This window comes from Leptonychotes weddellii, chromosome 3 (assembly GCF_054177405.1).
Source record: "Leptonychotes weddellii isolate Sample4059 chromosome 3, ASM5417740v2, whole genome shotgun sequence".
Classification (NCBI taxonomy): Eukaryota; Metazoa; Chordata; class Mammalia; order Carnivora; family Phocidae; genus Leptonychotes; species Leptonychotes weddellii.
The window spans coordinates 127,320,945-127,330,534 of NC_138371.1; the positions used below are offsets into that span (position 1 = coordinate 127,320,945).

A 9,590-nucleotide genomic window follows, 5' to 3' on the forward strand; every position below is an offset into this window, starting at 1 on the left:
CACATTGCTGCCTTTTGGGAATGACACTGTTTAATTCTGCCTCCTAGGTGTGGCCAGACCACCCATGATCTCCACCTTCTTTGTAGATCAATCAATAAAGCTCTTTGTAGTGAGGTCCATTTTTGTGCAACAATAAAATGTTTCTAGAAGAATTTTAGAGCCACATATTTGCATATATAGATAGATAGAGATAGAGATATATATGTGTGTGTGTATGTGTGTGTATGTATGTGTGTATGTGTGTGTATATGTGTATGTGTGTGTGTGTGTGCATGTGTGTGTGTGTGTGTGTGTGTGTGTGTGTGGCTGATACTGTCCAGGCTCTCATAATAATGCTGCTCCTATAATTACTTGTTAGCTTTTCCCTCCCAGGGAACTAGAAGCCTCTCTCAGAAGACATCAAGGCCAATAGTCATTTTACTATTTACACATGATTTATTGTCATTCTTTTGTAAAAACAAAAAACAAAAAATAAAACCACAAACCCCAAAAAGTCATAACATTTTAACACATATAATAAAAGAAAAAAATTAATGGCATGTGTTTTCATAATTAGCATGTATTCACCGTTCAGCCTGATATATCTGACAATTCCTTTTTATTCCCCCTGTAGCTTTAAAAAACAACAACAACAAAGAATAACAGTTAAACGAAAAAGAGAGAAAAATGGGATGATGACCAACACTTCTGAGATGACAGGGGGTGAGGTCTCAGTAATGTAGGGGGTTTATCCTGACTATTCACCCTGAATGAATCACTTTCCCAACCAAATCTTCAGGCTTTGAGGGATGTGTTTCTTACCGTTTTGAGGACAAAGGGGCTGTGGAATGACAGCCCCTCTAAGGAGCTAAGCTATATATATGTCTTGGTATCACTAGCCGTTCCTTTTGGTTCCAAGGTAGTAATGTGGATGTACAACCACACAGTATATAGAATTAAGGACCTCAGACTTGCAAACATGCCTAGCATTCAGCGACGCTGGCCACAACACACAAGGCCAATTGGCATCACTGATGATTATTTAGAATTGGGTTGGGTTGGGTGACAGACAGTGCCAGGGACCAAGCAGCCCTGATATGAGGTGGTGCTTGATCAGCACTAGCATCAGGACAAATGGGGACTGGGGGCCAGAAAGGAGAAGCCAGCAGGGACAAGGCATGAGCCTGGAAAGGAACCCCTTGCCAGAAGAGGTCACTTTTCCTGTCTTTGCAATATGATACACCCTTCTGATGACCTAGAGAGATTACTGGGCTCCCTGCCCCGGCAGGATTGCTGTGCCAAAGTCATAGCCAACCCCATCAGGAATGTGTTCCCTCAACAAATATTTATTGTGTATCTACTATATGAATAAAATATGTCAAATTTCCATGACCTAATGGTGCTTACATTCTAGCAAGGGGAGACAGATAAGAAATAAATAAATTATTTAGTTTATTGGAAGATTGAAAGCGCTAAAGGAAACAACAGACAATACGAGGTAAGGGGGCTTGAGTTTTAAATACGGTGGCCAGAGGAGGTCTCTTTTAAAAAAAACTATTTTTGAGTGAAGACTTTAAGAAGTGAGAGAGGAAGTCACGTCGTGATCTGAGTCAAGGGCATGCCAGGTGGCCTGACCGCCAGGGCAAAGACTGCGAGATGGAAGGCGCCGCAAGGGGGCCAGCGTGGCTTGAGGGCAACAAGGGAGAGAGAGCGCGCCAAGAGGGGACATCGGACAGGTAACAAGGGCTTGACCAGACCATGGAAGACTTTAAGGAATGTAATGTTTACTGAGTAAAATGTGGAGCCATGCAGAGTTTTGAGCATGGGAGTGACATGATCTGATTCATGATTTTTTAAAAAAAAAGAATTTATTTGGGCGCCTGGGTGGCTCAGTTGGTTAAGCGACTGCCTTCAGCTCAGGTCATGATCCTGGAGTCCCAGGATCGAGTCCCGCATCGGGCTCCCTGCTCGGCAGGGAGTCTGCTTCTCCCTCTGACCCTCCCCCCTCTCATGTGCTCTCTCTCTCATTCTCTCTGTCTCAGATAAATAAATAAAAAAAATCTTAAAAAAAAAAAAAAAGAATTTATTTGAGAGAGAGAGAGAGCAGGAGCGGGATTGGGGGGAGGTCAAGGGAGAGGGAGAAGCAGGCTCCCCGCTGAACAGGGAGCTGGATGCAGGACTTGATCCCAGGACCCTGGGATCATGACCTGAGCAAAAAGCAGATGCTTAACCGACTGAGCCACCCAGGTGCCCCAACTTACATTTTTTAAAAGATGAGGAGGCTTTTGTGTAATCCAGGTAAAATACAAGTGCAGTTCAGACCAGAGTGGCAGCAGCAGAGGGGGTGAGAAGTGGTCAAATTCTTAATTTCTGAATCAGGATTTCCGATGGATTTACTGTTGGATGAGGCAGAGAAGACTTGGGAAGGGCTCCAAGGTTTTTGTCTTGGACAGCTGGAAGGTTGAGGTGGTTGTCAACTGAGATTTGGAAGGAGCAGGTTTTGGGGGTAGATCAGAAGTTCAAGTTTTGGACATGACAGGTTTGAGTTGTCTGGGAGATGTGCTAGAGTCAGTGCAGACACTTGAGCCTGATGAGGCTGGAGTTCAGGAGGGATGTCTATGCTGGAGATACAATGACAAAAGCTTTATGGCGGGATGACATCTCTAAGGTAAGGGTGCTGACAGAGAAGAGAGTCAAGGACCAGACACTTCAAGTTTAAGGAGGAACCAGGAGAAGGAACCACCGAAAGAGGTGAAGGTTTGACCGGCGAGGCAATTTCTTGTGAAGCAGGAGGGAGAAACTTTGCCAGGCTGCCTCTACAATAGAAAACGTCTGATTTGGGGTCATGTGACGTGGTCCAAGTGTATGGCTCATGGTGGTTTCATGGAGGCTCTGGGGTTGGGAAAAGCAGCCTGGATTATGTTTTTGTGTGTGTGTTTTAGCATGTTTGGATTATGTGGCTGGATGGACCCACATGCCCCAGGAGATAGAACCTCATGACCAGAGAAGTCCTCTGGATAAGGCTGCTGGGGTCATCTCCTTCCACTTCACAAAAGAGAGAACATTTTATTTTTTTATTTTGCCAGTTGAAAGCATTTAAAAAATGATTTCCTAATCATGTGCTAATATGAAGCCTGTTAGGTATAAATGGTCTACAAAAGCCTTTTCTTCTGAATTCACTGTCTCTTCACAGAAGGGGGTTTTCTTGGTGTTATTGACTATTACTGTTTTATCATCTTTTGAAAATACTCCTTCCTCTTCATTAATTTATGTCCTTTTAATCATTTTTTGTTCTATATCATGTATCACTTACTTCCTATTACTTGGCTATAGAATTGACAGTCATGTCCCATTCCATTTAAAGAAATTTGTCACCAAACCAACTCAGCCCAGACTCAGAACCTGAAGATTCCCTCTTCATGAAATTCTCCCTTCACAGAGCAATTTAAAATTACTTAGTCCCACAGACAGAGGATATTTTTCTATAACTTGAGATAGTATCTTCCAAGTTTTTCCTAGGGTAGAACTATGCAAAAGAATATAAATGCTTCCGTTTCTTACCCTGCATATTTAACAATCATTTTACAGCAACTATGAGGTGGTGGGCCAGACCTAAGAGCTTGACAAATACTAACTCATTTTATCCTCTCAACAACCCATGAGGTAGGGACTGTTTTCATCATCATGCCCATTTTATAGATGAAGGAAATGAGTAACAGAGAAGTCAATGTACTGGCAACGGACACACAGGTAGTAAGTAGCAGAGGCAGGATTTGAACAGTTGGGCTCCAGAGCTCCTGTGCTTACTCACCTTCCTTTGCTAGGGTCTGTGCCTCTTCTGGTAGTTTCCCACCATGTGAGCTGCTTCTGGTTTTTTGTGTTTTGGTTTTTTGTTTTGTTTTGTTTTTCTGGGGTTTTTTGATGAGATCAGAACTCCATACCTGGCTGGCACTCCTGGCTTGCCCCTGAAGTTCACAAAACAGCATCTGGAAAATAGGTGATCGGACGCACTTTGGCGATGACATGCTGAGCCCGTGAAGCCGCGGACCCTAAAACAGCCACCCAGGTGGAATCACTCAGTCATCAGATGTTCTTTTTTTTTTTTTTAAGATTTTATTTATTTATTTGACAGAGAGAGACATAGCGAGAGAGGGAACACAAGCAGGGGGAGTAGGAGAGGGAGAAGCAGGCTCCCGGCCGAGCAGGGAGCCCGATGCGGGGCTCGATCCCAGGACCCTGGAATCATGACCTGAGCCGAAGACAGATGCTTAACGACTGAGCCACCCAGGCGCCCCATCATCAGATATTCTTGATGCTACTAGCTATAACAATGGGAGCTATTGGTATTTTAAGCACATTCCATGCAAAAGTGACCATTTTAATACTCAAAAGAACAGATATCAAGATGAAAATGTTTAATCTATTTCTTCTCATCTGATCTTTTAAATGAAAGGCTCATTGCAAGAAACTGTGTTTGGATGTATTTGAATGTTGCATATGATGTATTATTTGTTTCAGAGGTACAGGTCTGTAAAAATAAATAAATAAATAAAGGCAATGTTGCTCAGAGGGTTCAGTCCCTGGTATTCTCCTGTTCTGAACGCTCTGTGCACTGTGACCACAGCAGCACGTTTCCTGTTTCTGCAGATGTTTGGTTCCCTTCCTGCAACCAGCATGACAGAATCTCTCCACGGGACCGATTTCTCCGCACGTGTTCCTGTGTATGCCGAAGTTTGAGAAGCTTGCTTGTTAGATGCAGACACAGGCTCAGCAGTCGGGGTGGGGCCTGAGAGTCTGCATTTCTAACATGTTCCCTGGTGATGCCCCTGCTGCTGGGCAGCCCTGCTCAGTTTGAGTAGCAAGGGCCCAAAGCTATGGTCTTCCACCTTGGCCGCTTCCTTGGAAATCCTGGGAACTTTTTTGAAAATTACTATCGCCTGGGTTCCGTCTTCAGAGACTGACTCACCTGATCTAGGGCATGGCCTGGACAGCAGGATTTTTCAAAGCTCCTCAGGTTTATCTTCTGTTCAGTGGTGATTAAGACCCACCACTTTGGAGAAGTGCTCCTGGACCAGCACTTGCAGCATCTCCTGGGACCAGATTAGAAATGCAAATTCTTGGGCCTCACCCAAGCATCTGTGTGGTGACAAGACTATGTGATCCTGATGATCACTCTAGTTTGAGAACCGCTGACTTAGAGGCTCATAGGCTAGATTTTCCATTTCTCTTCCTTCTCCCCTTCTGTTTCCCCATATTTTCTCTTTCCTCTGCCTCTTTCTTTCCATACCGCCCACCACCTGTGTTTGCAAAGTGTTTGAATAGTAGGATCGTACCAGAATACAGTGATAAAAAGCTCAGGGTCTGAGGGTGGATGTGGAGAAATGATGGGGTCATCTCAGTAATTGACAGTTGGACACTTTCAGTCAATTCAGGCATTGTGTGGCCCAAGCCAGAGTAAACTTGATGCAAGAAAATTTTGTAAATCCTTTGTTTGCGCATACTCACATTTTTAAGGAGGGCACGTGTTGGGATGAGCACCGGGTGTTATACACAACTAATGAATTGTTGAACACTACATCAAAAACTTACGATGTACTACATGCTGGGCTAACTGAACATAATAAAAAAAAAAGAAAGAAATGAGAGGCTGAATTTACCAGAACAAAAATAAATAGACAAACAAATAAATAACAAATAAAACCAATAATGTCAAACCATATAAATAACTGCAAAGAAACCAAATAGGAATTGTTTTAGTATATGCTTCTGCCAGTCACCGTCTAGTGCCTTTTATGGGTGTCAACTTGACCGATTCATTCAGAATGTGCCTGCACCCAGGCCAGAGCAGTGGTAACTGTCATTCAACCACCAGTGAGCGCCCAGGGTATGTTCTCAAAGTCCGTGGAGCTAGGTCTTCACTCACATCATTTTTAGCTCTTGATCTCTGAGACTGCCGGATACTTGAATTCACTATGTCTCGCATCTGAGGAAGAGGCAAACATTCATCGAGGGAAAACTGGCCAGGCTGCCCTGGGGGCTCAAGGAGGTAGAACAGTTCCTGCTGGGGAGCTTCCATCCAGGAGGAGGATGAACATAGTGCACAGAAACCAAGAAGGCCTAATATGAACACGGGGTCACCTGGCATGCCGTTGACTCCAGGAGAAGAGCCTCAGGGGCGTGGCCCAAAGGGGAGGAAGGACACATTTTACATGTGTTCTGCCTACAGGCATTAATATTAGGCATTATTTAAACACCTTATGACAAAATACACATGACACACAATTTGCCCTCTTAACCATTTTTGTGTACAGTTCAGTAGTGGTAAGTATATTCACATTTTTGTGCAATCTCCAGAACTTTTTCATCTTGCAAAACTAAAACTCTGTACCTGTTAAACAATAATTCCCTAAATCCCCTTCCCTCAGCCCCTGGCAACTACCATTTTGCTTTCTTTCTCTGAATTTGGCTACCCTAGGTACCACATGTAAATGGCATCAAATAGTGTGTGCCTTTTAGTGATTGGCTCATTTCACTTGGCCTAAGGTTCATCTATTGTACAGCATATGACAGAACTTCCTTCCTTCCTTCTTAAGGCTGAATAATATTATGTATATGTATATCACATTTTATTTATCTATTCATCCATCAATGGACATTTGGGTTGTTTCCACATTTTCGCTATTATAAATAATGCTGCCACAAATATGGGTATAGAACTATCTCTTAGAAATCCTGCTTTCAACTCTTTTGGAAATGTACCCAGAGTGGAATTGCTAGATCATAGGGTAGTTCTATTTTTAATATTTGAGAAACCGCCATAATGTTTTCCATAGTGACTAAAACATTTTACATTCCCACCAATAGTGCACAAGCCTTTCAATTTCTCCACGTCCTTGCCAACCTTTGTTATTTTCTGGGTCTCTTTGATAATAACCATCCTAATGAATATGAGGTAGTATTTTATTGTCGTTTTGATTTGCATTTCCCATGATTAGTGACGTTGAACATCGTTTCATATGCTTATTGGCCATTTGTGTATCTTCTTTGGAAACACATCCACTCAAGTCCTTTGCTCATGCTCAGGTCATTTGTTTTTTGTTGTTGTTCAATCGTAGGTGTTCTTTATATATTCTGAGTATCAACTACTTAACAGATATATGACTTTTAAATGTTTTCTCTCATTCTGTGGGTTGCCTCTTTACTCTGTTGATTATGTCCTTTGATATGCAGAAGTTTCAAATTTTGGTGTAGTCCAATTTATTTATTTTTACTTTCGTTGCCTGTACTTTGGTGTCACAGCCAAGAAATCATTGCCAAGGGCGCCTGGGTGGCTCAGTTGGTTGAGCGACTGCCTTCGGCTCAGGTCATGATCCTGGAGTCCCGGGATCGAGTCCCGCATCGGGCTCCCTGCTCAGCAGGGAGTCTGCTTCTCCCTCTGACCCTCCTCCCTTTCATGTGCTGTCTCTCTCTCTCTCATTCTGTCTCTCTCTCAAATAAACAAATAAAATTGTGGAACACTACATCAAAAACTAATGATGTAATGTATAATGATTAACATAATAAAATTTAAAAAAAGAAAAAACAAACAAACATAAATAAATAAATAAATAAATAAAATCTTAAAAAAAAAAAAAGAAATCATTGCCAAACCTAATGAAGTTTTCCTTCTGTTTTCTTCTAAGGGTTTTACGTGTAGGTCTTTGATTTATTTTTAGTTAACTTTTGTATATGGTGTAAGGTAAGGGTACAACTTCATTCTTATGCATGTGGATATCCAGCTTTCCAACCCCATTTGTTGAAAAGACTGTCCTTTTCCCCTTTCAAAGGTCTTGGCACACTTATCAAAAAAATTTTGTCCATCTACATGAGAGTTTATTTCTGGGCTTTCTAGCTGTTGCATTGGTCTATGTGTCTGTCTTTATGCCAGGACCTTACTGTTTTGTTTGCTGTAGCTTTGTAATAAGTTCTGAAATCAAGGAGTGTGAGGCCTCCAGTTTAGTTCTTTTTTTCAAGATTATTTTGGTTCTTTGGGGTAATATTAGACAAACTTTTAAAGCAATATTCAGACTACTCCCATCTTAAAACCTTCAAATGAATTGCCCTGACTTGCAAATCCAAAGTCCTTACCAAGAGGACCCCCAGCCCTCCTCACCTCTTAGCATCTTCCATCCTGTCCACAGTGCTGTAGCCACACTGATCTCCTTCTGTTCCCCAGGTTCATCTCTCCACCCCAAGTACATTTTACTCACATATCCATCCATCCATCCATCCATTCATTCTGCACTATTTATTGAAGTCCTACTATGTTTGTTTGGACCTTATTATATGCACTGCACATATAGGAGTTAATAAACACTCATGCTGACTCCTTCCCAGCTTTTAATTGATTGAGAGGCCTTCCTCCCCTCTGGCTAAAGTGGCTCTCCTTCTCCTCCCCTACACCTCAGTCTCCATCTTTATACTCTTTTACTGCTTACATAGACGTACCTCAATTCTTCATTTTGTTTACCTGTGTATTATGTGTCTCCTCCATCAGACTTTAAGCTCCAAAAAGTTGGAGACCCAGGAAATACTTTGTGGGGGGTACTCAGTACAAATTTGTTGAAATAGTAAACTGAATTTCACTGACAATTTTCCAAGAGGACAGTAAAGCTGAGCAGAATCCCTTTTAGAGGACAGAGTTGTCAATCACGTTTTTAAGCCCTGGACGTTGCTATAAAATGGGACATTGCCAAACCACCATTTAGAAGGATACTTTATTCTAGTACAAAACACAGAATAAAGTATTGTAACCATAATTTCACTGTTAAAACTGAGTATTTCTGAGGTCCCTGAACTTTTTCCCTCATCTTCTGATCTAACCCTTTCCAAAGGAAAAAAGAGAGATAAGAAATGTACCCATCTGACAGCAAGAATCTGATATTTTAGAAAATGAGAGAAATTTCCTCTGAAGGACCAGCTTATATTTTTTTACTTATGAATACTACTGACTGATTCAAGGTCATTGACTTAACATAGAGAGCTGTAGATTCCATTACTCTCCTGGGCAAAAAAAAATGCTGTAAAATGTGAGTTGATCCAGGTTTAACCAAAAAGAAGAAGGCATGCCTCCCAGATAATCCCATTTTTGATGGTCATTCAATTAAATGTAGCCACTTAAGTTATAGCTCCCCAAATTACAAATGTGTCTGTGCCATATTTATGGTACCTGAATAAACTGAAATTCATGAGACCTTTTTACTACTTTCTTCCCTTGGGTTCACAATCCAAAAGCATTTGCTCGTAGTAGATGAATATAACATGGACACATATGTGCAAGTTTACCTCATAACCAACCACAAGATAAATGGATTTGTCCATATTATAAAATCAAAATACCATATTATAACTTTACACCATTAAACCTGTTAAAAATTATATTTTATATCCTTCCTGAATGTACAACCTTGAAGTACTATTTCTTAAAATAAAAATGTCAGACTTCATTTTCCTGTGTAAAACAAATCGTGTGAATTCTATTATTTTATCATACTTTGTTTTCACTCAGACAATTTTGATCTCCTACAATACATTCAAGCTAAACTGTTTGTTTAGTGCACTCTCCGGGTCTA

General features: G+C 41.4%; 1 long non-coding RNA gene across 1 annotated transcript; it reads left to right on the top strand.

The window, feature by feature from the left end:
- The first annotated feature begins 1,582 nt into the window (after positions 1-1,582).
- On the top strand, positions 1,583-7,462 carry LOC145720652 (uncharacterized). Its single transcript, XR_014143791.1, has 2 exons — positions 1,583-1,715; positions 4,627-7,462. It is a non-coding gene; the product is annotated as an uncharacterized LOC145720652 (long non-coding RNA).
- Positions 7,463-9,590: the final 2,128 nt, after the last annotated feature.